The 24691-nt window shown below is 46.0% G+C and overlaps 1 protein-coding gene across 1 annotated transcript in view; it reads left to right on the top strand.

The window, feature by feature from the left end:
- The window catches only part of RAD21L1 (RAD21 cohesin complex component like 1), a 1043689-nt gene that overhangs the window by 595726 nt on the left and 423272 nt on the right, over positions 1–24691 (top strand). The window lies entirely within an intron of this gene.

Genomic DNA, 24691 nt, shown 5'->3' with positions numbered 1-24691 from the left:
ATTTTTCACCTGTAGCAAACAGGGAGTCCCTCCTTCAACCAGTTGAAGCCAGGCAAAGTCCTTCTTGTGGTAAAGCCCAAGTGTGCAGCTGGTGCAGTCTTTCAGAGTGCAGGTTCCAGAAGCAGGCCAGGGGTCCAGCAGGGCAGTCCTTCCTCTCCTTTGGTTCTTCCTTGTTGGAATCTGATGGGGATCTGAGGTGTGGGTGCAGGTCTGCCAGTTTTATCCTTGCTCCTGGGTGAAAAGCAGGGGGTTCCTGATACTCCAATCAGGTGCAGGGTCCTTCTCCCTTTGACCACTTCCTGGAAAGTGTGGCAAAAATCAATCCCAGGAGGCAACATTCTTCAAAAATCCATCATGGCTGAATCTGATTTTTGGAGGTTACATCTGGCTGAGCCCACCTACAGGTGTGGCTAAAAATCATAAACACACCCCTCTCCTGCCCTCTCCTAAGCTAATCAAGGGGGCACGTAGTTGTCTGGGGTTGCAGGATGTTTGGGTGTTGCTGGGTTGCTCTAAATGTCCTCCTCTGCCTTTGAAGACCAGTTTGGCAGCCCTCCCCCTTCCTGCCTCACCATCTGCTGAGGGGGAAATTCCCTCCCACAGGCACATCTTTGTGTGAAGCCAGGCCACTTCACACCTCATCAAAGCAGCCTGGCCAGGCTGCCAGAGGCTGGCCAATCGGAGCACAGCAGCAAAAACAATGCAGGGCTGAAATTGGCAACTTTTCAGGTAAAGTTTAAAACTCTTTACCTGAACAAGTTATGTTAAATCCAACAACTGGAAGTTGTGAGATTTATTATAACAATTAATTTGATACCAAACTCTTGGTATCCATTACTTAAGGGGACTTTTAAAATTAAAATAAAGTCTCCCCATTCTAGCCTATGGAGGCCATTCACTACTATGAGGGTAAAAACGAATTTGGCTGTTTTTACATCACCAGGGCTTATAAAACTATTTTATAAGGTCCCTGCTTATAGTTACATGGCACCCATGGGTGACTTATATGTAAAAATAAGGTTGTTTAAGATTTTGGAACTTCTTTTAATTCCAAAGTCGAATTTGCATATAACTTTAATTTAAAAGCAGCCAGCAAGGCAGGCCTGCCTTTAAAATGACACTGGGCACCTCAGCAGTGCACCTATGAGTGCACTACCTATGCTGTGGTCCCTAAACCTACATGCCCTACCATATACTAGAGACTTATAGGTAGGTTAACTTAGCTAATTGTAATTAGTCTAATTTGCATAGCCACTTTACACAGAGCACTGGCCCTGGGACTGGTAAGCAGTACCCAGGGCACAGCCAATCCAATCAGGTGCAGGGTCCTTCTCCCTTTGACCACTTCCTGGAAAGTGTGGCAAAAATCAATCCCAGGAGGCAACATTCTTCAAAAATCCATCATGGCTGAATCAGATTTTTGGAGGTTACATCCACCTACTGGTGTGGCTAAAAATCATAAACACACCCCTCTCCTGCCCTCTCCTAAGCTAATCAAGGGTGCACGTAGTTGTCTGGGGTTGCAGGATGTTTGGGTGTTGCTGGGTTGCTCTAAATGTCCTCCTCTGCCTTTGAAGACCAGTTTGGCAGCCCTCACCATCTGCTGAGGGGGAAATTCCCTCCCACAGGCACATCTTTGTGTGAAGCCAGGCCACTTCACACCTCATCAAGCACAGCCAAGAGTCAGTAACCACCAGTACCTGTCCAAAAAGTGTGGGGATGACCAGGGCAAAAAGGAGGACTTTCCTACACCCAAAGATTGTCATCTGCCAAGCAGCCAGACAGGCTTCGTGAGGAGGAAAGCTCTGCAAGAGTTTTGCCTGTAACCAGGCCTGTGGGCCAAAGCCTGCTAGTCCCCTTGCTCAGTGAGGGGAATATCACTCGGGGAAAACAAGACCACCTAATCTGGACCCTGAAGTACCAGCACCTGCCTGCTAGCAAAGACTAGTGTGCCCTGTGAACCAAAGGAGAGTGTTTAAGGAAGGGAGGCCCAGTAGGAGCCCTGTCGAGAGGACTGTGTGAAGTGTGAGGTCACAGCTGTGGCACGGAACCGGTTATTGTCCATGTGCAGAAACAAGTCAGCGACCCCTTATGTCAAGAGAGGGCTGCCATGAAGATATCTGTGAGCGAAGTGCCGTACAGGAAGCCCGTACTCCACTGTTAAGGCTAGCCCATATGCTAGTAGAAGCAGCAGTGAAAGTGCACAGCTGCTGGGCCTATTAGTGATCCCGTATGCTAGGAGGGGCCAATGTAGTGTGGATTGCTGTGCAGGAAAAGGCAATGCATTGTGCAAGGTAAAATGGCAACCCCATATGCCAGGAGGGGCTGTCTATACTAATGAACTTTCGAAGTTCAGACTGCCTCACTTGAACTGAAGTGCAACCCATGGGTCAAGATCAAGCATCAAGGAATTGCCCTAAATTGTCCTGTAAACAGAGGAGGATGCAGCGAGTGCATTGACCTCAATGAAACCAGAACTAGAGCGCCAGGAACAACACCCTCCCTCCACCCAGTGGCGAGCGCTGAACTTATCTTAGAAGAGGAAGCCCTGGAGCACCTCTATTCACTATTGGAGCCAGCTGTGCTAGCTCTTCGAGAGCTTGCTCCTGCCCGGTGCTGCTTTGCCTCCCCTTTGCAGCCAGACTCATCGACAGTACTGGAGCATTGCAAATACCTGCGGTTGGGGCATGTGCTGAGACACTGAGCTTGCTGCAGAAGCAGCTAAGGCTTGATATGGGGACCCGAGGACTCACTGCTATAAGGCCTACTAGTGAACAGCACTGGATGCAGCAACCAGTGAATGGAGAATAGCCCGAACACTTTACGAATAGCTGACATATCGGAGAGCCACTAGAGCCTGACCTCTGGGGGATTGCGATATTGGTAATGAATGTACTTTGTGTAGAGTTAAATATAAAATACTTTTAAATATAAAAATAAGTCTTCGACTGCATATTGATTTATTGTCATTAATGTGTGCTTTTTGAGTTATGAGTCATGTTCAGTTTCCTGTATCCACACTTCCTTAAAGGACCCTTGGACTGCTTGACCACAGCCACTACTACCACTGAGCGTCAAGATTAAAAGGGGTACTTCGACAATTAAGTTAGGATTCATAGTAGGTCTGTCCCCTGGGCATTGGGAGTGAAAGGACTCAACCACCACAGTTGGTGACAGTGACCCCTCCATGCCATGTGGCCTTCTGGAAGGGGTTCTGACAGCCACTCCAGATTCTTATTAATAAAAAAAAAAAGACAACTCAACAATGGAGGCGTTTTCTGACCCTCAGAGAATTAAACTCAAGTTTGTCAGGAAATAGTCCATTTTTTGTTGTTGACCCTCCAAGAAGTCCTTCTGGTGCTTATGGAAGGGTTATACTTTACCTCCCTGTATCTTCAGGTTCTATATCCCCGTTCACCAAAACCACAGGAAATTAATCCACTTTTCAGTAGTGGAGTGTCACTTCCAATTCAAGGCAATCATTTCTGGACTCAAATCTGCACCCCAAAATTTCATAAAGTACTGCTGCCGATGCTGCTTTCTTGCTGCAGCAGGAACACCAGGTGCCTGGACTTGAGTGACTGACTTGTCAAAGCTTCATCAAAGAAAGAGGCAAATCTCTCTAAGACCACCTGCATCAAAATTGGGTCTTACTCTTTCTTCAACTCAGTTATGAGGCTCCAGTTCTTGAGAGCTGTCCTGGACACGCGGATGAGGAAAGACTTTCCTTAGACAGAGAGGATGGTAAAACTCCCGACGATGGCAAAAGTATTCTGCTCCTAACAAACTGTCTCTGTCAGAATACTCAAGTACTTTCTAGCTTCATGTCCTTCTACTGACTGATGCACTTTTGTAGACTCAGGATGAGGGCTACACAGCAAGAACTGGACAATCAATGGAGAGCATGTGGGTTAGTACAGTCACAGGTAATAAAATGATTTAAGAAGCTCGTGCTGCGGTGAAGGTTCCCATAAAACATCAATACAGGTCTTCCATTCCTGCCTTTGTCAAAGAGAATAGTGATGACCATGGAGGCATCGTTAGGGGACTGTTGAGCCAAGATGCAAGAAATAACAACCAGAGGCCTCTGGTCAGACATGAAGAAGAGGCTCCATATCAACAGCCTAGAGCTTTAGGCATTGCTACTAGGCCCACTGTCATTTCTTTTGACACTACCCAGACAAGCCACACTTATCAGAACGGACAACACACCCTCAGTTTACTATATGGTAGAGGAAGATGCTTAGTTCACTGGCAGAGGAGGCACAAATTATTTGGAACTGGGCCATTTTTGGCACTGTGGATATCACAGTAGAACATCTCTCGGGATGCCAAAACAAATAAGCAGTTGCTCTTAGCCACACTCTAGGACTGCCACAAATGGGAGCTACGCCAGTACCAACTAACTTACATCTTGCATGTGTGGTCCATCCTGCACTAGATCTATTTGCCACTCAACAAGAAATGGCGGTACTATGCCAGCAAGTTCTGGTAATTGTAGTCCACCAACAATGCCATGGTTGAATGCCTTTGTTTGCCTTTCCTCCTTTTCCCCTGGTTCCACCCCCACCCGCCAGAGTGCTAAAAAAGGCAGATGTTAGACCTTTCAGCTCTTGGTGTGGTTTCCCCGGTCTTTTTGGCTTCTCACCTATTGTTTTGATCCTGGGCTGAAGTTCGGTTTTTGGCTTTAGAACTCAGGGCACTCTACCACTGCTAACCTGTGCTAAAGTGCACGTGTTCCCTGTGTAAATTGTATTGGTTTATCCATGATTGGCATATTTTATTTAGTAGTAAGCCCCTAGTAAAGTGCATTAGGTATGCCCAGTGCCTGTAAATGAACTCCTTGTGGGCCTGCAGCACTGATATGCCATCCACATAAGTAGCCCTGTAAACTTGTCTCAGACCTGCCACTGCAGTGTCTAGTGTGCAGTTTTAAACTGCCAGTTTGAACTGTGAAGTGCACTCAGTTGCCAGGCCCAAACCTTCCCTTTTATTATGTGTCAACCAAGGCAGCCCCATGGGCAGGTTGCAGTGTATTTAAAAAGTGAGACATGTACTTGTTTTTACATGTCCTGAAATGACATGCTGCTAAATTTGTGTATTGTAAGGCCTATCCCTCCCATAGGGTAACATGAGGATTGCCTTGTAATGTCTTAAGTGTAATTTCTCATCGGGAAAAGATAGATATGTGGGGTTTGGGATCTCTGAACTCACAATTTCCAAAATACAACTTTTAGTGAAGTTGGTTTTAGATTGTAAGCTTGAAAATGCCACTTTTAGAAAGTGGACATTTTCTTGCTTAACCATTATGTGTCTCTGCCTGTCTGCTGGAATACACATCTGGGTCAGGATGATAGTTTGGCTGTTTGTGAATTCACTCTAGACAGGCACACAAAGGGAGCTGAGGTGTGCCCCGCATATCCTGATGGGTCTTCCTGAGCTAGAGTGGTGGGAGGAGCTGACACTTGCACCTGAATAGGGCTATTCCTGTCCTTACACAAAGCAGTCTCCAAACCTCTGTAGTGTGTCTGGGGCCAGGACAGGAAAGGCAGGGTCTTGTGCACTACAAAGACTTTCCTTTAAAGATTGCCTACTTCAAAAACAGAAATGAGTATAAGTATTGGACCTCTAGGACCACAACTTTAGAATCCTTATGGACTGAGGATATTCTGCTGGGAAGAAGAGCTTGATGCTGTAGGAGGGACTGCCGCTCTGCCTGTTGCTTTGCTGTGATGGCCTGCTGTTTACTGCTACTGTCCTGGAAGTGAAAGGACTGGACTTTACTTTCTACATCCTGCCTGCAAAGGTCCTCCAAAGGTTGGCCTGAGCTTGCTTCCCGTTAAAAGTTTCAGGGACATTAAAGACTTCATCTGCCAGCACCTGGGCTTTGTCGCTCAGAGTCCCTATTTGCCAAGTAGTGCCAACTCCAGTCCCTGGGCCCTTGGAAGTGAGTTCTGGTGTAACCAAGAAGAAACAAGCACATCGACTCCAGAGTTACTTCAGAACTGGCGCTGCTCACCGACTGTGTGCTGCTGCCTTCACCGGAGCCGTACTCCCCACTGAGTGCAACAACCGCGGCTAGCACCCCAGGCCCTACACCTCTGCATTGACTCTGAAGTCCTGCCACAGCGTGAATCCTGTGTGATGTGTCCCTGATGTCCGAGACACCCGACTGAGACTGCTGCAGCCCCATGGTGTGATTGCGACACCGCAAAGTCAATGCCTCGCTGGATTCATTGACCTCATCTGATCATAAGGAACCAATGCCTCACCACTGACACCGCCTCACCTTCCCTGCAACCATAAGGAACCGACACATCATCTCCCCTGTCTAGCAGTAAAGGACCAGCACCTGATCTCCCTGGTAGCAGTAAGGAACTAATGCCACACCTCCCTGTCTCCATGCAACGTCTGTTTCCTCACCCTTTACGAAAGGTGCTGTACCTGGGGTCCATGCGGCCCGCACTCCCTCACGAGTGGTGTTGGACTGTTGGAATGACTCCATCAAGATGTCTTGATAGCCCCAATTGAAGCTATTGTGTTTCTAAGTGCTATACTGAAGTTTAATCTTTGAAAATATATCTCTCGTATGGGATTTCCATGTATAGTCATAAGCACTGAATAGTTCCGCACGTCTCCGGGGACCCCGGAGCACTGTTCTGAAGTGTGTTCTTAAGTGTAGATGTTTGCCTTTCTTGAGGAAGGCCTGCAAAGTCACTTAAGAATGTCAATGTGCAGCCTAGAGGAATGGCTACAAAGGCCAAATTGTTCATTCTTTTGGTTGAAAAAAGGATACTGTAGTATAGATATACATTTAAAAATATGTTTATTCTAGAGATGAAGTAGAAAACATCTTTCACAAACCTTTTTACAACTTCAAAATAAGGATGAAACAATGCAGGGCAGTGTAGCCCATAGGCTGCCATTATACAGAATGTAAATAGATCTGTGCCTTTAACCCCTTCGCTGCCAGGCCTTTTCCCCCTCCTGTGCCAAGCCTTTTTTTGGCTATTTGGGGCAGTTCGCGCTTAGGCCCTCATAACATTTTGTCCACATAAGCTATCCACGCCAAATTTGCATCCTTTTTTTCCAACATCCTTGGGATTCCAATGGTACCCAGAGTTTGTGGTTTCCCCTGGAGGAGACCAAGAAATTAGCGAAAATACAGTGAAAATTTCGTTTTTTTCAAAAAAATGGGAAAAAGTGGCTGCAGAAGAAGGCTTGTGGTTTTTTTCCCCTGAAAACGGCATCAACAAAGGGTTTGCGGTGCTAAAATCACCAGCTTCCCAGCTTTCAGGAACCGGCAGACTTGAATCAGAAAACCCAAATTTGGCATTTTACTGGGACATACCCCATTTTTACATTTTTTTGTGCGTTCAGCCTCCTGCCAGTCAGTGACAGAAATGGGCGTGAAACCAATGCTGGATCCCAGAAACCTAAACATTTCTGAAAAGTAGACAAAATTCTAAATTCAGCAAGGGGTCATTTGTGTAGATCCTACAAGGGTTTCCTACAGAAAATAACAACTGAAAAAGAAAAATATTGAAATTGAGGTGAAACAAAACAAAATCACTGTTTCTCTACTTTTTACTCTGTAACTTTTTCCTACAAAGTCAGATTTTCGAAAGCAATATACTGTTACGTTTTCTGGACTCCTCTGGTAGCGGGGATATATAGGGCTTGTAGGTTCATCAAGAACCCTAGGTATCCAGAGCCAATAAATGAGCTGAACCCTGCAGTGCGTTTTCACTCTATGCCGGGTATACAGCAATTCATTTGCTGAAATATAAAGAGTGAAAAATAGCTATCAAGAAATCCTTTGTATTTCCAAAAAGGGCACAAGAAAAGGTGTTGAGAAGCAGTGGTTATTTGCACATCTCTGAATTCCGGGGTGACCGTACTAGCATGTGAATTACAGGGCATTTCTCAAATAGATGTCTTTTTTACACACACTCTTATATTTGGAAGGAAAAAATGTAGAGAAAGACAAGGGGCAATAACACTTGTTTTGCTAATCTATGTTCCCCCAAGTCTCCCGATAAAAATGATACCTCACTTGTGTGGGTAGGCCTAGGGCCCGCGACAGGAAATGCCCCAAAACGCAACGTGGACACATCACAATTTTTTAAAGAAAACAGAGGTGTTTTTTGCAAAGTGCCTACCTGTAGATTTTGGCCTCTAGCTCAGCCGGCACCTAGGGAAACCTACCAAACCTGTGCATTTTTAAAAACTAGAGACCTAGGGGAATCCAAGATGGGGTGACTTGTGGGGCTCTGACCAGGTTCTGTTACCCAGAATCCTTTGCAAACCTCAAAATGTGACTAAAAAAAAAAAATGTTTTCCTCACATTTCGGTGACAAAGTTCTGGAATCTGAGAGGAGCCACAAATTTCCTTCCACCCAGCGTTCCCCCAAGTCTCCCGATATAAATGATACCTCACTTGTGTGGGTAGGCCTAGCGCCCGCGACAGGACATTTTTTCATAGAAAACAGTGCCTACCTGTGCATTTTGGCCTCTAACTCAGCCGGCCCCAGGGGGGGGGCAGAAATGGCCTAAATACATTTGTCTACCACCCCCCAACCCCCCTTGCCTACGGGGTCGCCCCCCTGCGTGACATTGGCGCCAAAAAAAAAGATCCCTGTGCCTAGTGGTTTCTGCCCCCCTTGGGGGCAGATTATAGGTCAATCGGCTGATCTGCCCCCCCCAAGCGGGCAGAAATGGCCTAAATACAATTTGCCCCTCCAGGGGAGCGACCCTTGCCTAAGGGGACGCTCCCCATCTGTAAAACAACAGCAATAAAATCCCCGGTGCCTAGTGGTTTCTGCCCCCCTTGGGGGGCAGAAATGGCCTAAATAAATTTTTCCCCCGGGGGAATGACCCTTGCCTAAGGGGTCGCTCCCCTTGCGTGAAAAAAAAAAAAAAAAAATCCCTGGTGTCTAGTGGTTTCTACCCCCCTTGGGGGCAGATTGGCCTCATAAAAATAGGCCAATCTGCCCCCAAGGGGGGCAGAAATGGCCTAAATATAATTTGCCCCCTATGGGAGCGACCCTTGCCTAAGGGGTCGCTCCCCACACCTGAAACACAAAACAAAAGTATCCCTGGTGTCTAGAGGTTTCTGCCCCCCCTCGGGGGGGGCAGAAAAGGCCTTAAAAAAAAATGCCCAAGGGGTCTCTCCCTTATGTCACTTTCAAAACAAAAAAAACACATCCCTGGTGTCTAGTGGGGTTTCAAAAGCCGGATTGCAAGCAATCCGGCTTTTGAAACCCTGTGAAAGACTTCAAAGGGAAGGAAATACATTTCCTTCCCTCTGAAGCCTCTCCGGGCCTCCCCCACATGATTGAAAGAGAAATGCTCACCCTGTGACAAATCAGCACTCGCATGCTGTCGTCACAGGGGGGGGAGGAGGAGGGGGTCAGGGGTGGAAGGGGAAGGGCTTCCCATTCCATCCCTGACTTTGAGGGGTGGGGGGAAGCATTCAGAGGAAGCGAGAGCGCTCCCTCTGGGCGTGTGCCGAGGACGTAGTGGTTACGTCCCCGGCACAACAGCACTGTGCCGAAGGACGTAACCACTACGTCCTCGGCACAGAAGGGGTTAAAAAGAAAAGTCTTCCTGTATCCCATCATGCATAGCAAAAGGCAGTTTCCTCAGTTATTTTTTCCGGCTCCTTCTGACAGGACCCTGAAGCATTTAGCTCCACCTATTTATATTTTTTTTTGACTAGAATAAAAAAAAAAATCCTTTGGATTTCATTTTCACTCAACGTTTTTCAACCAGAGTGAATGTTTTCTGGCTTTTTTTTGTCAAATTCTGACAGAAATTTGAGGCTTTTTTCCACCAGCATGCCTTCTCTTTTTGATAAGTGCCCTAGCTGTGGCAGGAAAAAGGCCAAAACAGACCCACATCAAGTCTGTATTATTTGCCTGCCGTCATCTCATAAACCTGATGCCTGTGACATTTGTATAACCACCTCCAGGCGCACCCTTCGTGACAGTGAGAAAATCAGTCTTCAAGCCAAGGAGGACAGTAGACGGAGAGGACAATCCACCACAGAGCGAGGAGAAGGTCAGTCTTCTACCAGGGCTCTCACTTTGTCCTCTGGAGCAGCCTCCAGATCTGCTCAAAAACGTCACAGGTCCCCGACGACGTCGAGAGCATTGACGTCGATACAAGGAACGGCACCGACATGCTCGCCATCGAGAACCAGCTCGCCGTCGAAGAAGAGGCATCGCTCGCCATCAAGAGCGTTATCATCGGCGAGACGACATAGACATTCGCCGTCGAAGTTCCCGGTCCAGGTCACCGTCAACGCGAAGGGGAAGATAGACATCGAGAGACAGTACTCGCTGTCTGAGACGATCGCTGTCATCCCACCGATGTCGAGGCAGATCGCCGTCGAGGGGTTCTCAACGGAGAGAGGAGTCAATGGTGAGAGGTACACATCGGTGTCGTACTTCGACGTCGAGATGCTTGTCGGCCTCGAGAAGGCATTCAGAGAGACCAAGGAGAGTCTATACCACCTCGGAATCCTCAGCTTCTCTGATTCTCTTGCCACCTTCGCCTCAGCCTTCTCCTCAGCTATCTCCTCTACACTGACACCTTTGGCACCTACAGCTCCTCTGCCGGTACCTCTTTCGGAGGCCGCCCCAGTGACGCCTGCAGAATCCATGAGACAATCTTGTCATTCTTCGAGATGCTCCTCTGCATCTAGACACCGTCATCGGCATGACTCGGATCACAGGTCTCCTCGTTCCCACCATGGACACTCCTCTTCTTCCACAAGAGATTAGTCTCCAACGTTACCGGACTCCCCGTCTCTGAGAGTTTCTCCCATAGGGGATGTGAATACTTTTCAAGAGGTACTAATTTGCGGTGCTACCAAGCTGAACATCCCTCTGGCTGTACCCACTCCAACAACCTCTTTCATATTTGAGACATTGCACCAGCGATCTCCGGCTAGACCATTACTACCGCTGGTCCCAAGGTTACTTGAACCGGCAATGGACATTTTCCTTACACCGTCCACAACCAAGACTGCTCCTTCCAGACTCATAAAGAAATACCGTCCTCCGGAGCAGGACCCTTTATTTCTGAGAGCGGATCCAGCCCCCGACTCAGTGGTAATCGTGGCTGCTAAAAAGTTGCATTCAACATCTCCGTCGTCGTCTTCTCCACCAGACAAGGAGAGTAGAAAGTTTGATGCCGTAGGCCGCTAAGTTTGCTCAACCTCAGCCATCACCATGAAAGCAGCTAGTGCCACTGCCCTGTTGGGCAGGTATCATCGCGCCCTTTGGAATTCTGTGCTAAGATTTGCCGATTACCTTCCTAAAGACAAAAAGGAGGATTTCTTGGAGATTGTAAATGAAGGCGCCATGGTCTCCAACCAAGTGATAAGCGCGGCTGCAGACTCCTCCGTGTTATCTGCACATAGTTATTCTCCTGGCATAACCTTAAGAAGGTATTCCTGGCTACGCCTTACTTCACTTAAGCCAGAGGCGCAACGGAGTATACAAAACCTTCCTTTTTCAGGTTCCACTTTGTTTGGGTCTCATGCTGACGACGAGATGTATAGGACAGAATTAGGCACTCTGAAGGCAGTGGGCATTGAGAAGCCAAGAGAACGGAAAACATTCCGTCCCTACCACTGTAGATTCTTCACTCAAAGGCTTCAAACACCTCAGTGGATGCCTCTGAGATCCCAGCACCAGCAACACCAGAGACCTTTTTTGACCCAGCGAAAACAAAACAAACAAGGGGTCGCTCCACACTGCAAACTGCCCAAACAGGTCGTCAAACATCGGTGTCTAAACCCTGAATCCTCACTTGCCCCCTCCTCCGTTACCCACTCCGGTAGGGGGAAGTATTTCGCATCATCTGGAAGAGTGGCAACGCATAACATCAGACGCCTGGGTTTTGAATATTGTACAGAATGGCTATTGTCTCAGGTTCATAAACCCTCCGCCTTCTGTTCCACCCAACCCGGTGAAAAACCATCTTGACGCTCTCAAATTAGAGGTAAGAACCCTATTACAAAAGGAGGCGATAGAACCTGTTCCTATGAACCAGCAAGGAAAGGGAATCTACTCGAGGTACTTCCTGGTACCAAAGAAAGACAAGCACGAGTTCCGACCCATTCTCGATCTAAGAATAGCCAACAAATGGATTCGCAGAGAAAAGTTCAGAATGCTGTCCTTACACCAAATCTATCCCCAACTTCATCAAGGCGATTGGCTCTGTTCAATAGATCTCCGCAATGCTTACTTCCACATTCCCGTGGTAAAAAAACATCGGAAGTTCTTAAGATTTCTCGTCGGAAAAAGCCATTACCAATATACAGTACTACCCTTCGGCCTCAAGACAGCACCGAGGACGTTTTCCAAATGCATGGCGGTGGTGGCAGCCCATTTAAGGAAACATCGGATCTTCGTCTATCCCTATCTAGACGATTGGCTCATAAAAGCATCCACATACCTAGAGGCCCCACAGTACTTCAGTTGGACCTACCAAGTACTCCAGAGACTGGGTCTTCAGGTCAATCTCTCCAATTCGACGACAACACCTGTACAGAGGTTGAACTACTTAGGCCCCATCATCGACACTACTCAAGCAAAGGTGTTTACTTCGGAGGAACAACGTTTATCAATCCTCCAGAAGTGCCAGCTGCTCGCGAAAATCCCTCAGGCGACTGCAAGAGCGATATCCTCTCTCCTGGGGTCGATGGCGTCTTGCATATATCTCACTCCCAACGCTCGCCTCCATATGAGACCTTTACAGGAATGCCTAGAAAATCAATGGAATCAACTAGTAGACGATTGGGAGAACAGCATCCTTCTTTCTCCCCATGCCATTTAATCTCTCAAGTGGTGGTGTTCTCCGAGCAATCTCCTGAAAGGGATGCCATTCCACCAACATCCTCCCTCTCAGACTATAGTCACGGATGCATCGCTGCTCGGATGGGGAGCGCATATGGATCACCTTCAGATTCAAGGCTCTTGGTCGCAGAGGGAAAGACTATATCACATCAATCTCCTAGAGTTACGCGCAGTCCATCTTGCGCTCAAGGCCTTCCTCCCCGCATTGACTGCGAAAACTCTGCTTCTCCAAACAGACAACATGGCCACCGTGTATTACTTGAACAAACAAGGGGGTACCAGATCCAGGACTCTGTCTACGGAGGCCCAAACAATTTGGCACTGGCTTCTAGCCAGGAACTTAACAATAGTAGCAACTCACCTTCCGGGCATACAGAATGTCCAAGTGGATGCCCTCAGCCGAGCAATGGACGAAAACCACAAATGGGTTCTGCACGATGACGTCGTCCACTCCATCTTCTCCATGTGGGGTACCCCTTCTATAGACCTATTCGCAACCCCAGAAAACAAAAAATGCCAAGACTTCACCTCCTGGTACTACCATCCAGGAACATTGGGGAATGCCCTGTGGATAAACTGGTCAGGAAAATTTCTTTACGCCTTTCCACCGCTTCACTTGTTACAGACAGTCCTCCTCAAGCAGTCCCACTCCAACACCAAGATGATTCTCATCGCCCCGGAGTGGCCCGCCAGTGGTGGTTTCCAGACCTTCTTCACCGATCACTCTGTCGACATATCAGATTACCTTGCCGCCCGAACTTCTCACGAAGTTTTGAGGCCAGATGAGACATCCCAACCTCTCGTCTTTGAATTTGCCAGCATGGCTCCTGAGCTAGTGCAGTATGGTCACCTTAATCTTCCTCAGGACTGCATGGAGATTCTAAAACACCCTTCGACAAGAACAGCTTATGCCTTCAAATGGAAAAGGTTCTGCATATGGTGTTCAGACAGGAACTTTGACCCAACGACATGCAGAGAAGAAGCTATTCTTCCATATTTACTACACCTGGCGAAGTCTGGCTTACAGTTGTCATCAATCAGAGTACACCTGGCAGCACTAACAGCATATAGGAAAAGTCCTTCCCAAACCTCTTTCTTTAAGATTCCAATCATAAAAGATTTCCTAGAAGGTTTAAAAAAGGTTTTTCCTCCTATTAAACGTCCATCTCCTCCATGGGAGCTTAATATAGTCCTTTCGCGTCTGATACTACACCCCTTTGAACCCATACACAAGGCATCCCTCCAGCATCTTACCTGGAAAACTGCCTTTCTTGTAGCAATCACTTCAGCTCGCAGGGTTCGTGAGATCCAGGCCCTTTGCGCTCAAGAACCTTATATGGTTTTTAATTCCTCAAAAGTAATAATGAGAACACATCCTAAATTTCTACCTAAAGTCATTTCAGACTTTCACGTAAACCAGACCATCTCCCTACCGACTTTCTTCCAAAATCCATCTACTCCTGCTGAGAGAACCCTACATTCTCTCGATGTAAAGAGGGTTTTAAAATTTTACTTAGATAGAACAAAATCATTGCGCAAATCACAACAGCTGTTTATTAACTATGGCCCAGTTAGAACCGGTCTGGCCACCTCCAAACAATCCTTATCTAGGTGGATTGTCTCATGTATCTTATTCTGTTATCAGTTAGCGAATAAATCCCTTGATGGCAGGCCTAAGGCCCATTCCACTAGGGGCAAAGCAGCAACTGCTGCTTTGATGAGAAACATTCCATTAGCAGAAATATACAAAGCGGTTCCATGGAGATCTGTCCACACCTTTACTAAGCATTACTGTCTTGATTCGGATGCTAGGACAGATGCTCAGGTTGGACAGGCCACTCTTAAGAATCTCTTTGCGTGATTTATTGTTTCTTTATTGTTCTGTCTACTCCACTGCGGTTATTGGGATGGGCTTGCTACTCTATTCAGTGCTTATTGACTATATGTAGAAATCCCCTACGAGAGAAGGAATAGTTTCTTTCCTGTAACTCCAGTTCTCTCGTAGGGGTATTTCCTTGATAGTCATAAGCAACCCTCCCTCCTCCCCAGTGGAGTTTACATGATAATAACTATAATAATAATAATAATAATGAAAAAGAACTGAGGCAACTGCCTTTTGCTATGCATGATGGGATACAGGTAGACTTTCTCTTCTTAAAGGCACAGCTCTATTTACATTCTGTATAATGGCAGCCTATGGGCTACACTGCCCTGCATTGTTTCATCCTTATTTTGAAGTTGTAAAAAGGTTTGTGAAAGATGTTTTCTACTTCATCTCTAGAATAAACATGTTTTTAAATGTATATCTATACTACAGTATCCTTTTTTCAACCAAAAGAATGACCAATTTGGCCTTTGTAGCCGTTACTCTAGGCTGCACATTGACATTCTTAAGTGACTTTGCAGGCCTTCCTCAAGAAAGGCGAACATCTACACTTAAGAACACACTTCAGAACAGTGCTCCAGGGTCCCCGCAGGCGTGCGGAACTATTCAGTGCTTATGACTATCATGGAAATACCCCTACAACAGAACTGGAGTTCCAGGTAAACTATTCCTTCTTCCTTGTCCATCTTAGGACCCATTCTGGATCCTGTAACGACACCAGTACATATACATATACTCTGGCTCCAGGACCTGGACCCGACCATTCTTTGTCGATGTTAGTACAGACGCCACCAGCACCGGAAGAGGATCTGTTGCTGATTCCGCTATCTGACCATGAACTGACTTCAGCTTGATCTCGGCTGATGTCATGCTGTGAAATTAGTAAAGCCCAACTTGTTGTCATACAGCCAAATTTCTGCTGATGCCTCTACCAGGAGGCAACAGCAGAGGTTCCATTATATTTTTAGTTGTCGGAACAAGGTGCTCTGCCAGAGGGGGAAGATGATGATAATGGTGGTGGTTGAGGATGGTACTCTCCACTCATTATATCAGTGATAGCCTTTATATGGACTTAAAAGAAGAAAGGGGCTTGATACTTTCCTAATGTAGGACTTGGACAATGAATGGAAGCAAGTGCATCATTTTCCACTAGTGGCCCGATGAGCAGCAGAAGTCCTGGAATTTCAGCTGCCTTGAGTCAACACCAAGACTAACATCCTTACTGAAATTTTGCAGCTTGGGTCTGCCATGTCCGAGCCCTTGCTTTCCTTTAACAAGGCCCTCATTAACACCCTGATGAGCACTTGGCCCAAAGCCTTGTTCTTGCCCACCAGTGAATAGGCAGGTAGCCAGGCATCTTAGACCGCTGTCTGGCCATGCAGATCTTCACTGAACACCCTGTCCCAGAGAGCCTGTTAGGTGAACCCCAATTAATTCCCCACAACTCCTCTGGATAGGGAGTCCAAGATGATTCAGGCGTTTAGAAAAATATTTTTCTCGGTTAGGCCAGCATTGAGATAGTTAGATCACTATATGCCTTCTGAGACAAGGACAGCAAGATCTTGCCAGCGGGCTCAGAAGATCATAGGGCCTCTCTAGCTCAAACAATTCATGCTGGTCCAGATACTACAGATTAGCTGGGAAGGGCGTTTGGCACCAGTGTTGTGCTTCACCCCCACTCCTGAATGGTTTCTACAGAATTATCTGTAGATGGACAAGCCTCTCTCAGGGATGTTCACTTTGATGGCTCATGCCCTTTTAGTGAAAAATAAGACTCAGTTCAGAAATTTCATAGGTTACTGAAGAGGACTGGTTTACAGACAGCAACAGTCACCCCAACCACTGCAAAAGTCACCCCAGTCCTTTCAGGGAAGTGAGCTTGGCAGACAATGTGCAGTCCAGCAGGGGTGATATATTATGTCAGACAAATGGGTCATAGGTATCGTTCAGCGTGGCTGTGACCTACCTTTTCTTTTTGCTCCTCCAAATGTTCTGCCCACATCTCACCAACTTTCAGAGGAACGCTTCTCTGTTCTGTTACAGGAGATGTGAATGTGGCTCTTCAAAGGAAGAATCAAAATAGTTCCGGACTCAGAAAGTGGAGAGGATTGTTACTCTCACTATTTTCTTGTGCTGAAAAAGGACAGAGGCCGTTTGCCTATATTGGACCTTCAGCCTATATTGGACTTTTGAATGCCGTCCTATAGAAGGACAAATTAAGAATGCTCACTCCAGTCTAGATCTGACTGTTCTGGACTTTGCAGGCTAAATGGTGTGCTAGGATTTGCAGAACGCTAATGTTCATATACCTGTCCTGTGGTTCCACAGTAGATAACTGTGGTTCAAGGACAGCCCAGAGGATTTGCAGTATACATTAATCGCCTTCAGCCTCACCAGCGCCTCTTTGTAGTTCACAAATTGGTTGCGGTGGTGGTGGACAGCAAAACTCCTAACATCGTTGAGGTTCACGATCAATGAGCCGAAGACACATCTGTTTTCTACGCAGAGGCTGCCATTTATTGAAGCTATCAAGGCCTTCTCTTTGGCACAATGAGTCTAGGACATTTTAGCTGTGATCCTAATCTTTCAGCCTCTTTTCTGGATCTCTTTGAGAGCAGCTGAGAGGATTCTTGACCTCTTAGCCTTCCTCATCTTCTAGGTCTACTGCACAAGGTGCCACATGCAAGCACTTCAGTAGAATCTAAAGTTCCAGTGGACCTACCACTGAGTAAGTCTTATTAGATGTCATCCAAATTTCATAAGAGATGGCTCCTGATTTGCAGTGGTGGCTGCTGGAACTCGGGCCCAGCTGCAGACCCCTCTCCATTCTCCACCTAGATCAGACAGTGGTGCTGGATATATCGCTTTTGGGTTGGGAAGGCCGTCTGCAAGAGTTGGAGATTAGAGAACTGTAGTTGGAGGAGAGAAGCCTGGCTACATATCATATTGTTGGAGTATCAGGCCATTCATTTGGCATTGAAGGCTTTTCTGCTTTGTCACTGGTGGCAGGTGCAAGGACAATACCATTGCCTTGTGATATTGCAACAATACATGGCAGAGTGGGGTCCTGTGCCAGGTGACACTACTTTTCTGGATTTGGTTGGAGCATCAGGGCATTTCACGGGCCATGAACCATCTGGTGGAATCCTTGAATGCCAAAGCGGAAGAGCTAGGCAGGGAGCATCAAACAGATCCCAAATGTAGTGTACATCTTGAGATGGTGAAAGGCGTCTTTCAACAGAGGGGAGAACCCTAGCTAGATCATCCTTCCACTTTCAAGAACACACAGTGACGCAGGAGTTGTTTGTTAGCGTCTTCCATGAGAATGCTCGCTAAAAGATGCATTCGGTCTGTAATCACACATGTAACACATGTATGCCTTCTCTCCCCAGACTTCTGAAAAAGAAAAGGAACGACCAGACCCAAGTTATTCTTTTGGTTCCATATTGGGACAGGTGGTACACTTAAGTTTTGGACATGAGTTTCTGACCTCCAATCAGGCTTCCATTTTTTAGAGGATCTTCTGTTGCAGCAGGAGGGCATGATTCTGCTCCTAAACTTGCACTATGAACAGCCAGACCTGTGGAAATTGACTGCTTTTGATTTGTCACCCCGGTTGCCGGAAGTCATCCTTGCTGCCAGATGCCCTTCCATAAGGTTTATTTATGCCAGGTGACAAATCTGTGGCTTGGCCTGGTGTCTGCAAGCTTGACCCATTACAAAGAAGCTGTTGGATATTCTTTTGTTAATTTTGTCTTTGGCCTACCAAAGCCTTGCAACACCATTAAAGTTTATTTGTAGGCCCTTTCAGCTTTTCAACATTTGCTAGATTGACCATCTGTTTTATTAAATCAGTTGTGATTAGGTTTATAAAAGATTTTACACGTTTCCTTCTCAAGTGTTTGTGATGCCACAGTGGGACTTTAATTTGGTCTTAACTTTTCTCATTTGAATATCTTTCAAGCTGATGCATAGCTGCTCACTTTTTCTTGACTTTGAAATCTGTCTTAGGTCATCGCATGATTGAGCTTCAAGCACTCTCAGTGCAGCCTCCTTACTCGACCTTTTTTTCAGAATAATTGGTTCTTCAGCACTGGCATCAGTGCATAGGGGTGGCACGCATATGTGGCTCCACTTCATTTATGGTGCGGTACAAAGCCAGTGCAGTGCTGCACAGTGCCATTTAGCAGGGCGTGGGGCATTACTGGAAATGGATTCTGTATCCAGTTTGGCATCTAGGTAGTATTCTAAGAAGAGGACTCTGCAGTTAGAGTATCGACCAGAAACAGCGTTACCAAAATTAAGTGATTTTCTTTCTTCCTCGTGTCACCCATAAATAAAACAAACTTAAGAAAAAAACTACAATATCTGGCTTTTCTCAATTATTTGTACAGTCTAGCGGGCTTTTAAAGATTATTGGCACCAGAGTACGGACAAAAGACCGGAAACTTTTGCTTCCTAGCCTTCAGTATTATCGCTCTGAGCAGAGCATTCTCCACATACTACGTTCTTTTAAATATGTGTTTTCAAGTATTTGTAAGTATAGTATCGCATGATAGCAGTGCGTACATTTGTCTGGTCTTTAAGACTATGTACCGCCAAGGAAAAAAGGTTGTAATCGCATTTTCGTAGCTCTTCTTTCCCATACGTGTCTAGAACGTGTTAAAAATGTTTTTTTTTTTCATTTATGAAATGTCATCAAAGAGAGCCTGCATAGATTTGGGAACAATTAATGGGATGTTAAGAAATATGCTGTGGTTGTCCGTGCATTATCACAAGCCCTATAGAAGACAATGCTACAAAATAGCACAATTATTCCTTCTTCATTTCTGCTGCAGTAAATTATATAGAATTATGGACCGCAATAATATTTTGAAATATTAATAATCAGAAGATGTAAAAAAAACAACCTGCTGGGTGGCTCTAGAACCATAAATGTAATCTTCACATGTGGATTCGGTATATAGTCCCAATATGGTTACAACTGTGCAAAAATAGCTAAACAAATTAAGGATGTGCAATGTATAAAAATGTGAGAAAAGGGTGGACATTTCATACATTACACATGTCAGGAATGAGTTTACCATCATAGGAGAGAAAGAAGTGTTGGCAATCTTCGTGAACCTCTGTAGAAGGAAACAAACTCAAACGTCACATATTCTTCAAGCTGTCATAACTACGATATTTGAATACCCAAAATAAATGGAAGTGAGCAGGGAATCAAATGGCGAAATTGGTTAGCCAGAATAGCTTTGAGAAACCTTTAATAGCACGGGTCTTTGACTACCCAAGATGCTTTGGCGATACACTTGTAAACTGAGTAACAAAATGTTGTACCTTGTAAATCGGGAAAGTAAAAACGTATTTATGATTAGGACCTTGCAGGTGCACTGCGGGTGTTCACATGTTTAACAAATCAACACAATTGTTTTTCTAGAGGACTGCCTTCCATTTCAGTTGGGGCATCGATTTCAAAATCGGGAGGAGTCGCTGTCCTTGCACTGCACCGCTGAAGAAATTACACACGTTTTGGAATTATTTATGTTCTTAAAGTGATTTTACTGACTTTGAGTGGCATCTGTTAGGCTCACGCTGAATTCCTATGGGTGGCAAATCTAGCATACTGCTATCATCAGCATACAGTTCTGGCCTAGCAGTGGTGTGGCCACTGCCAGTAGACAGAAGATGAGAAAAGACAAGCGTATGCCAGAAATTGTAAGGTCCTTGGCTTGGGCAACATAAATTACTGTAGGCCTCAGTTAAATATTCTGGTAATTACTGATGGATACTTCTACGTTCATATTTGTCACCCTTTAATAGCCATAGGTGCAGGTTGGATCAGGAAACTTTCATATCTTTTCTGTGCCAGGAGGTGGGGTGCTAGACTCCATTCCTGCACTTTAGGCAATGCTCTTGTGCTCCAACTGGAGCCTTAAAGATCTCACCCTGGTACACTTACACTAGTTCCTTTTTTTTCTGTGCTCTTTGTCACAGATCTCTCGGTCCTCGTCTTTTGAAGCTCTCCTCATTTTATTTCTTCCAAATGTCAGCGCATCGCCTAGGGATATCACCCAATAAAAAGCAAGGTTTCAAGCCCTGTCCAAGTTTTGACAGGCACATGTTCATGGCTGCTCCCCTGCAAAGCTTGCTTGCTGTTCGATGGCATGTGTAGCTGCAGATACACATGCTATGCATATCCCGCCATCTAGTGTTGGGCTCGGAGTGTTACAAGTTGTTTTTCTTCGAAGAAGTCTTTTCGAGTCATGAGGTCGAGGGACTCCTCCCATTTCAGCTCCATTGCGCATGGGTGTCGACTCCATCTTAGATTGTTTTCTTTCCGCCATCTGGTTCGGACATGTTCCTCTTCGCTCTGTGTTTCGGTTCGGAAAGTTAGTTAGATATCGGAAAAATTTTACGGTATTGTTTGTGTTCGGTATCGGGTTAGTTATCACAGATCGACACCGAATTTTGAAGAGCTCCGGTGGCCCTTCGGTGTTTCCATTCCCCGGCGGGGCCTGGTTGGCCCGGCCACGTGCGTCTACAAGATTAATGGAACGGACCCCATTCCGCTTCTGCCCCGAATGCCACAACAAGTATCCTTATACAGATCAACATTTGGTCTGTAATTTGTGTTTGTCTCCCGAACACAAAGAGGATACCTGTGAGGCCTGTCGAGGGTTTCGATCGAGAAAAACGCTGAGGCACCGGAGGCGAGAAGGCTTCAAATGGCATCGGCGCCATCAGGACACCACGACTTGGAGGAAGAAGAAACCTTCTCCATTGCTGACTCGGACGAGGCCGAAAAAGAACAGATGCCGAAAACCGTGAGTAAAACAGCCCTGGCCAAAACTCACGTTAAAATCATCAGAGCCCAGGGGACGCCACCGCCGGCAGGCCAAGGCTTAACTCAAAAAATCGGTGACCGTCCATCGGCACCGAAAAAGGGCACACATGTGTCGAAGTCATCCGACTCCGGTCGAGATACTGGCACAGAAAAGACTCGGCCCGAGACACCGGGTCAGAACAATCTTGACATCGAGAGACCGGCACCGAGATGAGTTGGCACCGAGAAATTGGAACACCGAAACACAAAAAAGTGGCTTTGGAGCCGAAAAAGATGGTGAAAAAGGTTTCAATACCGAAACATCTGGCTTCAAAGCCAAAAACAAGTTCCTACACCGAGGAGCAAGGGCTTTCCACACAAATGCAAAGCCATAAATTCGGACAAGAGCTAAAAGCAGGGGAGCCAGATCATACACAGAGAAGGTTCCATATCCAAAAAGAGACAGGGAATATAAGAACTCTCCCTCCTATAAGGATGAAAAGGAAACTGGCTTTCCAAGAGAAGGATAAACCACCACAAGCAAAGGTGGCAAAACAAGTAACTCTGCCACCATCACCTCAACGCTCACCGCAATCATCACCAATTGCTAGCCCACCTATGGTGCAGACTCCAACACACACAAGCATGAGCCAAGATGACCCAGATGCATGGGACCTTTATGATGCTCCTGTGTCTGATAACAGTCCCGACTGTTACCCAGCAAGACCATCACCACCTGAAGATAGTACTGCTTACACGCAGGTGGTGTCCAGAGACGCTGCTTTTCACAACGTGACACTGCACACTGAACCTATCGAAGATGACTTTTTATTTAATACTCTGTCGTCCACACATAGTCAGTACCAGAGTCTTCCGATGCTACCGGGAATGTTGAAACACGCAAAGCAAATATTTCAAGAACCCGTTAAAAGCAGGGCCATCACTCCTAGGGTGGAGAAAAAGTACAAGCCTCCACCAACAGACCCTATGTACATTACGCAGCAACTGACACCGGATTCAGTAGTAGTTGGCACAGCATGTAAAAGGGCGAGTTCACGCACCTCCAGAGATGCACCACCACCCGACAAAGAAAGTCGCAAGTTCGACGCAGCGGGAAAAAGAGTGGCAGCACAAGCAGCCAATCAATGGCGCATTGCTAATTCACAGGCTTTGCTGTCAAGATGTGACAGAGCCCACTGGGATGAAATGCAACACTTTATTGAACATCTGCCCAAAGAATTCCAAAAACGTGCACAACAAGTGGTAGAAGAGGGCCAAAGTATCTCAAATAACCAGATTCGTTCAGCAATGGACGCAGCAGACACAGCTGCAAGAACTGTAAATACAGTGGTGACAATTCGAAGACACATGGCTGCGCACCTCAGGATTCAAGCCCAAAATCCAACAGGCTGTGCTTAATATGCCGTTTAATGGACAACAGTTGTTTGGGCTGGAAGTGGACACAGCTATCGAGAAGCTGAAAAAAGATACAGATATGGCCAAGGCCATGGGCGCGCTCTACTCCCCACAGAGCAGAGGCACTTTTAGGAAGACACAATTTAGAGGGGGGTTTCGGTCCCAAACCACAGAACCCTCAACTTCACAAACCAGGCCCACATACCAGAGCCAGTATCAGAGAGGAGGCTTTCGGGGACAATACAGAGGTGGACAGTTCCCCAAGACCAGAGGGAAGTTCCAAGGTCCCAAAACCCCTCAAAATAAACAGTGACTTCAGTGTCACAAATCCCCAACACGTAACACCAGTGGGGGGGGAGACTAACAGATTTTTACCAAAATTGGGAGGAAATAACAACGGACTTGTGGGTCCTAGCCATCATCCAACATGGCTATTGCATAGAATTCCTACAATTACCACCAAATGTGCCGCCAAAAACACACAACATGTCCAAACAACACATGGATCTATTACAGATAGAAGTTCAAGCGTTGTTACAAAAGGATGCAATAGAACTAGTACCCAATCATCAGAAAGGAACAGGGGTTTACTCCCTGTACTTTCTCATACCCAAAAAGGACAAAATTCTAAGACCCATATTAGATCTCAGAACACTAAATCTTTACATCAAATCGGATCACTTTCACATGGTAACACTTCAAGATGTAATCCCCTTGCTCAAACAACAAGACTACATGACCACATTAGATCTCAAAGATGCGTACTTCCATATACCCATACATCCTTCACACAGGAAATACCTAAGGTTTGTAATCCAATGAGTACATTACCAGTTCAAAGTGTTAACATTCGGAATAACAACAGCACCAAGGGTATTTACAAAATGCCTTGCAGTAGTAGCGGCACATATCAGAAGGCAACACATACACATGTTCCCATATCTAGACGATTGGCTAATCAAAACCAACACACAAGAACAGTGTTTTCAACACACAAAAAACGTCATAGAAACCCTTCACAAACTAGGTTTCTCACTAAATTACCAAAAATCACACCTACAGCCTTGTCAAATACAACAATACTTAGGAGCAACAATCAACACAAAAAAGGGATTGCCACTCCAAGTCCACAAAGGGTACAAGCATTCCAAAACGTTATACAACGCATGTACCCAAACCAGAAGTATCTAGTAAAATTAATGATGAAACTACTAGGCATGATGTCCTCATGCATAGCCATTGTCCCAAACGCAAGATTACACATGCGGGCGGCCCTTACAACAGTGCCTTTCAACACAATGGACACAAGCACAGGGTCAACTACAAGATCTAGTGTTGATAGACCGCCAAACACACACCTCGCTACAATGGTGGAATCATATAAACTTAAATCAAGGGCGACTTTTCCAGGACAATGGGACACTCAGCAGAAACAACTTCACATAAATCAGCTAGAACTACTAGCAGTGTTTCTAGCGTTGAAAGCATTTCAACCGCTAATAGCCCACAAACACATTCTTGTCAAAACAGACAACATGACAACAATGTATTACTTAAACAAACAGGGAGGCACACACTCGTCACAACTGTGTCTCTTAGCTCAAAAAATTTGGCATTGGGCGAATCACATTCACCTAATAGCGCAATACATTCCAGGAATTCAGAACCAGTTGGCAGACAATCACAGTCGAGATCACC

Source organism: Pleurodeles waltl, chromosome 7 (assembly GCF_031143425.1).
Source record: "Pleurodeles waltl isolate 20211129_DDA chromosome 7, aPleWal1.hap1.20221129, whole genome shotgun sequence".
Lineage (NCBI taxonomy): Eukaryota > Metazoa > Chordata > Amphibia > Caudata > Salamandridae > Pleurodeles > Pleurodeles waltl.
This window is presented reverse-complemented; position numbering and strand designations above follow the sequence as displayed.